At 48.0% G+C, this 8,521-nt stretch overlaps 1 pseudogene; it reads right to left on the reverse strand.

Annotated features, from left to right (window-relative positions):
- Positions 1-6,883: 6,883 nt before the first annotated feature.
- On the reverse strand, positions 6,884-8,147 carry LOC142440495 (mitochondrial chaperone BCS1 pseudogene; annotated as a pseudogene).
- Positions 8,148-8,521: the final 374 nt, after the last annotated feature.

Here is an 8,521-nt window from a genome sequence, read left to right on the forward strand (position 1 = left end):
CCTTACTGGAAATTCAAGTAAGGTGGAGGTGGGAGGATTAAGGCTTCAGAGAAGGCTATTTATATTGCTGATGGTTGGTAAATGGGGAGGAGCAACCTTCCATAGAGAAAAAACACCTAACTATACTTATATAGCACCCGAGGGAAGAATATGCCCGAGCCGTTCCTAATTGGACACTTTAGACCAGCTAGTCAGTTGCTATCCAGCCCTGACAACCCAGGCCATGTGCTATATGAAAGGGACTTTGAACCCTCTCTCTGCTTTCCATAGACTACACCAGAAGGACTTGATGTGAAAACCCCACTGTGTGAACTGGCTTTACCTCAAGCTCACCCGTAGCCCTTGTTCTTAAAGCTGAAACTCCCTAGTGCAGTGGTTCTCAACCTGTGGGTCAAGACCCCTTGGGGATCAATTGATCCTTTCACAGGGGTCACCCGATTCATAACAGTAGCAAAATTACAGTTATGAAGTAGCAATGAAAATCATTTTATGGCTGGGGGGGTCACCACCACATGAGGAACTGTATTAAAGAGTCGCAGCATTAGGAAGGTTGAGAACCACTGTCCTAGGGTACTTCAGAGTCAGATGACTGCTAATCAAAGGCTATAGAACTGGTGATTGTTGGACTTTGGTTTGCAAATCTTGCCTTGAGGGCATCCAATGAATGGTGGCTGATGAGTACCATGTACTTACTATTTTAATTCTCTCCTTGCTTTATTATGACGTGTTAATCTGGTAGGCATGGTTTGATTGTGAATGAATGTTAGAATGTTATTGGCAGTTTTGTTCTATCACCAACTTCTATTGTTTGTGTAAACAATGTTTAATCTCTTAGGAGTTTAATCTGTACAAGTCAACAATTCATGTATGGAGGTTCCTAACCAGCCTTCAAATGTATAATGTTTTCTCAATAGTATTTATGTTCTACACAATGGCCTAGATTAATGACACACCTTTTTCCCCAGGAGGATGATCGATAATGTTCTCTAACATAAAATGATAATGATGTCACTAAAATGAGCCAGAGACATATATAAATCATAGATATATGAATGGATTTGGGGCTTACACTGAATTCTAGCTCCAACCTGAGAACAATTAGTTCTTATTACATGGCCCTGCTTGATGCTCACACTCATGAGCTCACTGATGGTATGGGTGTTATAGCAAAGTGTGATGAAGACACTACATGGTGCCCAGCTACTAGAAAGACAAGTGACTGGGAGCTGAAAGGTTTGTCTCCAAAGAAGTAGCCATTGACTGGACCTATCAGAAAAAGCACAGCAGCCTGTATAATTTAAGGACTGTGAATGATTAATTCCTAATCCGAATGAAGGAATGGTATCAGCACTTAAATTATAAATACCTGGTTTTTGGAAGGCCTTGGACACAATGGAAACCCAAAATCCATTCACAGGATCCACACATGGATTAAGCCTCCAGCGAATGCCCTCTGAACCTAGACCAGGATGTGAATCGGTCCGTCATCATGCAGAGTGCAGTGTTTGTGTTTTGCTTTTCTGGGGAGTTTTTTTGTAAATGAAATCCAGGATGAGTGGAATGATAGAAACGGTGCCTCCACTGATGGTTTCTTGAGGGTTGTAGTGGAAAAGGTTGGTGGGAGGTGAGGAACTGCTGAGGGAAGGTACAGGAAGGATGCAAGTGTTCTAAAGTTGATTGTGGAGGTGATTGTACAGCTATTGTTAATATGATTGAATTCTATGATATACAAAATATATGCCAATAAAACTAAATTTTTAGATATATATTTTAATATATAGAAAATATATATTTCAATGTAGAGTATATATATGAATTTCATTTAGAATATATTCTAAATGAATATATTCTATATATGTACATCTTTATATACATACTCTAAATCAGCAGTTCTCAACCTGTGGGTCTCAACCCCTTTGGGGGTCGAACAACCCATTCAAAGGAGTCTCCAAGTTCATGACAGTAGCAACATTACAGTTCTGAAGCAGCAAGGGAAATAATGTCATGGCTGGGGTCCCCACCGCATGAGGAGCTGTGTGAAAGAGTGGAGGCCTGAGGAAGGCTGAGAACCGCTGCTCTAGATGAAGAAGCTTCAAGTGTTCATGGAAAAAGGATCGAGAGACACAGACATGGACAGAGGTCATACTAGAGAGAAAGTACATTAAATGCTAGCTGCTGGTGTATGAGTTGAAAGGAACAAGTTTCTTGTTTTTCTTGCATCTTTTTCTGAATGCTAAATTTTTATCTCAATAGACCAGGGGTCCTCAAACCTTTTAAACAGGGGACCAGTTCACTGTCCCTCAGACCCGTTGGAGGGCCAGACTGTAGTTTTTTTTAAAAAACTATGAACAAATTCCTATGCACACTGCACACATCTTACTTAGAAGTAAAAACAAAACGGAGCAAAAACACCCGGTGGGCCGGATAAATGTCCTCGGCGGGCTGCATGTGGCGCGCGGCCGTAGTTGGAGGACGCCTGCAATAAGACAGTTGAATATCTCACCATGGCAGCACTCTGGCCCTAGTCTCACTAGATAGAGCTCAGCTGATGTAAGCCTGGTCTGGGCTGGAAGGACAAGCATGCTAACGAGGCACCTGTGGGCCTTCCAGTTCCACCTCCATATGAAGACTCCTAGCAAAAGAACTCCCCTCATTGGGGGAAATGTGTTTTTAAAGAACAGGCAGGACACTCAAAATCTGTCAACAGATAGCTGTGCTCTGTGACCACACCTGTCTTTGGAGACATCACCTGATCCCAGGATCAGAAAAGACTTCGCTCCAGAGGCCCCTCTGAAGCTCTCAGGATCTGGCCTTGCTCCCCAACCACAGGTGTCTCAGTCATGGGAAACATCACATCCCCAAAGCCAGCACCATGCCCAGGAGGAAGGGCTATGCCCTGAATTCAGCAGCAGCAGATCAAACTGTAGGAACAGGAGTCAAGCCCCGGTGGTATAGTGGGTTACATGTTGGGCTGCCAACCCCAAGGTCAGCTGTTCAAAACCACCAGCCACTCTGTTGGAGAAAGATGAGGCTTTCTACTCCCCTAAAGATTTATAGACTCAGAAATGCACAGGGGCAATTCTATTCTGACCTAAAGGATTCGTATGAGTCAGAATCAACAGTGAGTTTCAGGGCCAAGGCTAGTTCTGAGCCTAGCCTAGCCCAGCCCAACCCAACCCCAACCTGTGGCTGTTCCATCTGGATTCCAAGGTGATATCATACCCTGCACCCCACCCACCCACTGAAAACCTCCACCCCCAAGCCTTCTGGTGTCTCCTCCAGATAGGCAGACTCTTGAGACCGCATCTTCTGCACTCTTCTCTCCATGGCTTATCCCCGGCTGCCACCCCAGGAACAAAACAAGAGCATAAGGAGAAGCAGCCACAAGGCGCATGCACGCACACACACACACACACACACACACACGTCTAGACTCAGGTGTGAGTTTCACCTGGTGAATCACCCCACCCAGCTTCTCACACAGATCCTGCCTGGACAGGCAACTTCCAAATCTAGTTTATCATTCCACCCTAAGTACCCTGCATGCACTCGGGACGCTTTTACGGAGAGGATAGCTCATATTAGAACTTGCTGGGTCTCCAAGGCAGGCTTCTGAGTGACACAAGCAGTTTGTACTTGAGTACTAACCTCAAGAGGAGCCCTGGTGGCATAGTGGTTACACGTTGGGCTGTTAACTGCAAGGTTGGCAGTTCCAAACTACCAGTCACTCCTCAGGAGAAAGACAGGGCTTTCTACTCCCGTAACGAATTAGTTTCAGAAACTCACTGTTCTGCCCTGTGCTGTCAGGTTGCTATGAGTTGGCATCGACTCGATGGCGATGAGTTGAGACTAACGTAAGACTGGTCATCTGAACCCACCAGGTGGCCTTGCAGAAGAGAGGTCTGATAATTTGCTGCCCTCGAGGTGACTGTCAGGAAAACTGTGGAGACCTTTGTGTGTGACACATGGGTCTGCCCTGAATCTAACCTGACTTGATAGCAATGGGCTTGGAGTTTGTCTAGGGGGTGGGGTGTCTCTGAAGACATAGGATCACCCCTGCCTGCACTCTCCAGGACTCAACCTGAATTCAAGTCTACACTCCCCCCAGCCAGTCCTCACCAGTGAGTGGCCCTGGGCATGGGTTTCCCCAGAAACCTCCTCTGTGGCCCTCCGTTCTCATTCTTTCCTTTGTAGTGGGATCCTGGTGGCCTCCAGCCTCCATGGTCCATCTCCTCCTTGTGCACTCTGCGTCTCGGTTTCCTGTGAAGGCTTTCTCATTGACTGCCCCCTCAGTGAATAGCCTGCGAGTCAATCTTTCCTTCGCTTCTTCCAAATGTGAGCTCACTGCTCCATCCGTATTCATGCTCTTACCTCAGCCCGAGAGCTGATGCGCACAAAAGACCCAGGATCACTGGGAGAACCTCTCACCAAGTGGGAGGAAAGTAATTTCAGAAACTCAGTTCTACATGGCGCCTCTGGTCAGCAGAGACTTAGGGCTTGGTTCCTCGAAGCATAGGAGTTTGGGTGGTGCAGTTACTGTGCTCAGACTGCTAACCGAATGGTTAGAGGTTTAATCCAACCTGAAGTGATTTCTGAAGAAAAAAAAAACACAAAAAACCCAGCTGTTGAAACATGCTGTGAGGACAGTTCTATTCTGACCCACATGGGGGCGCCATGATTCAGAGGTGGCTGTAACAGGTGTACTGGTCCCCAGATGAGCAGCATTAGCCATCTGGGAGCCTCTTGGGCTCCACCCTCAGACCTCCTGGATCAGAGTGCATTTTACAAAACCTCGAGGTGAATGCCTGCTATGAAAAAAAATAGGAGGGCAAGGGGTAGTGGGGAGAAGCAAGATGAAAGTTTGAATCACGCCGGTAAAATGCAGGGAAAGGTTAGAAAGTCCTACTCAGGTCTGAATGGAAAGTATCCCAACACAAGCTACGCCCCCCACCTCCACCCCCACACCCATGTGACAGCAGCAAACCTCACTGCTCGTGTCTGATGACTATTTAAGAAGTCATCTTACCGATGGCTAGTCACAGCCACTCCCTGGGAGAAGGATGAGCTATCTACTCTGAGACAGACTTACAGGCTCAGGAAACCTGGACAGGCTCACAGGGAGTCAGAGTCTATTTGAGAGTCCTAGGGTTCTGTGCACTCAAGCAAGCTGCCCGTGTGCCCACGGCTTTGCTGGTAGCTGTCCTGGAGTTAAGAGGAGCCAGGACCAATCGTGTAAGCTTTTCTCATCAGCACCAGTGTATACACGAGGGTCCCTATCTCACGCCAGTACTTCTGCCTGCCACTGCCATGAATGGATCTGTGACAGTTTCCTTTGTTGACTCGTCCGATGGAAGGCGCCATATGCCTGTGAGTCCTTGGAGACTATTATGAGCTCATTCAGATGATCTGTTTTGTCTTTGTCTTGTTGGTGTCTTACTAAATGGGTCTCTATAAATCATAGCGAATTGGGGACCTGTTTCTCTCCTAATGTAAGCGAATCCAAGTGGTGGCATCCTCGTTTCCAAGGACCACTACGGTTGAGCTTCTCCTAAAACTGATGTGTTACTCCGGCAGAAAGAAAACAACCTGACTGGTTTGCTGAACTCCAGGAATTTCCTGGGCCATATATATTGCATCCCTTGTAACCTATATGCCTTGGCCTCCTAAACAGTCCAGCACCTGTAACTGAAAAAAGTTACCAGCTCATTATCGATAAAAACTCAGTCCTCTCACTGAGTCCAGATCGGGTACAAAGAAGTCCAGGACTTATAAATCCACCCTTGGCAGCAGACAGCTAATGACATCACACCTGGCTTTGATCACAGGGCTGTGTGGTAATGGCTTAAACCCGGAGGAGGCCCTCTGATCCAGCGTCTCCATGACAGGACACATGACTCAGAAAATAAAGTGCGGGTGAGGACTCAGACTCTGGAAATAAATTCCATCTGGCCGAAAGGCATGTCCTAGGGTCTGACATTATAGCCTTCTAAATTCTAAGACCCACACAGTCGGTATCTTTCCAGTAGCTTTCTCTCCCCATGTGAACTCCAGCCTGCTGTGGGAATGCCCTGCATGGGCATAATGAGGTCAGGCAATCCCCGACAGACACAGAAACCACTGGCTCCCCAGCTGTTTGGGCTGGAGATGCCTAAACTCATTTTTGGGGGTTTCCAGAAATTCTCCCTCACCCCAGTACCACCTCTACTAAAGCAAACAGTTCTGGTTTTGAATAAATACCGCCCTAAAAGACATGCTCATACTTCAGAAACCAAGGAAGGCTCAGGTGCGAATTTCTAAATCCTGATTTATTATTTTAAAAACAAAGGTTAGGCCTATCACTCACTCACTCACACACACACACACACACACACACACACACACACACACTTTGGCCCCTGAGCTGTGCTTTCTTTGCCTGATCTTTCAAAGTACAGAACAGAAGCATATGGAGACATCTTCGTCCTGTACTGGGCACTAATGCTGGAAGCCAGTATTTCTCCTTAAGCTCCCCCGGCCTCTGAGCTTTTATCTCAGGGTGGGCACTGAGCAGAGGCTCACAATGCCTGTCTTGGTTTGCTTTACTGAGAATTAGGAGAAAGACTGGGAAATTTAAATAATAAAATAACCCTTGCCAAATTTCTGGAAGAATCTTGACAAGGTGGACTGACACAGTGGCTGCAATAGATGGCCTCAAACATAAGAACAGTTGTGAGAGCGGCACGGGAATGGGCAGTGTTTCCTTCCATTGTATCCAGGGTTGCTATGAGGTGAAACCAATTTGACAATGCCTAACAACAAGATTTCCACTAAGTATGTTTTGGAGATTATAGTAATAATTATTATTTTTTATTTTTGAGGAACATGGCAGGTGTTTATTGGTTCCCTAGATGAGAAGTCTGGTCACCTCTTTCAAGGTCTCAGTGTTGTGGAGTACCTCCTTGGGGTCGTTTTTATACAGCATGAAGTAGCCCTGCACCTGGGCTGGACTGAGCTGGGTTGTAGTTTTAAGGACATGTTCTGCAAAGGTGTCGGCCATGGAAGGTGCCTGCCCCGGGTAGAGCTTCTGGAATAGCTGGGTCAGCTGCCAGTGTGAGCAGTAGCCTACATCCTCCTTGAGGTCCACTCGCCCAGGACGGACCAGGGCAGCGTCCCGCCTGTCGACATGGTTGGTGGTCATGAACACAATGCAGGCCTCAGTGGAAGCTATGCCATCCAAGGCATTGAGGAGACCACTGAAGGTGAGGTGGCCTAGACCTTGGTACTTGACTGGGTTCTCCCTGGCCAAGTCTCGACTGAGGAAAAGAGCATCCACATCCTCCAGGCTCTGCTGCGGGGCCATGCTCAGCTGGTGGTTGAGCCAGTCATCTGTGAGGCTCAGCAGGTAGATGCTGTGCTCCTGCTCCCCAGCCAGGGCTGTGATAAAACTGCTCTTTCCACACGGGGGGCGGGGGGGGCGGGGGGAGGGTGGAGAGGGCTGTACAGCAGGTAGTCACATCTATAGGGAATGCCTCAGTCAGTGTACCACTTGGGGTTATCGATGAATTTCCAAATGTCCTTGACAATTCAGTCTGCCAGACCCTGCTGCAGAACCTCAGAAGCTGGGACGCCGAGGACAAGGATAGCCAAAGGGGCACCATTCGGAGCCCACTGCTGTGTACATCACTGTCTTCCCCTCCTCCTGCTGCAAGGTTAGCTCTCGAGCTTCCTCCGGGATACTGAACAAAAACTTGCAGTCAGTGTCCAGGGCCGTGAAGGTAACGGATTCCCAAGGAGTCCCTGTCTGCAGGTCGATCATCTGCATCGCCCAGCTGCGCTCCACCCGGATCCATTTCCCCTGATACCAGATGAAGTGGTTCCCGGGGCTGGGCACCAACTCAAACTTGATGGAGATGCGGCCACTCTCGTGCTGAAGGTACAAAGTCTCGACACCGAGGTGCTATGGCGGGTGAGCCAGCTCAGCAACCAAGTGTAGCTCCTGCCTCGAGCAGGACTTCCAGGGTGATCATGTCATGGCGCCAGAAGGCCACCATGCCCATCTGAGCACGCTTCGGAGCCAGCGCAAGGGCTGTGCCAACACCCACCAGCCCAAATCCAGTCCCAAAATAGGGATTGTCCTTCAGGGTCAGAAGAAAGTCCCCGAGGGACATCTTGAACGAGACTCACGGAGCCCCGCCGGCCCCGAGGCATCCAATCCTTGTTTTCTAGAGGGCCCGTAAACCCCAAGGAACAACGTAGCCAGCTTCGCAGCAGGACAGAGTTGGTGTGGTCCTGCCATGACTCTCTGGCCCTCCCTCTCGATGTATGATAATAATTATTATCATATTATTATTATTATTAATGGTCCCCAGGCCTACCTAAAGATATCAGACAAGCTTACAAGATCATGGGGCCATGTAAGAATCCTTTGGAAACCAGGAGGGGGACTCATAACCTAACTATAATTGTGGAAGGTGGAAGGTTAGTGAGCGAAGGGTCGGTGGTTAGAATCCACCAGAGGTGTTTTGAAAGATGATTCCCTTCT

The sequence above is a fragment of the Tenrec ecaudatus genome, chromosome 2 (assembly GCF_050624435.1).
Source record: "Tenrec ecaudatus isolate mTenEca1 chromosome 2, mTenEca1.hap1, whole genome shotgun sequence".
In the NCBI taxonomy this organism is placed as follows: domain Eukaryota; kingdom Metazoa; phylum Chordata; class Mammalia; order Afrosoricida; family Tenrecidae; genus Tenrec; species Tenrec ecaudatus.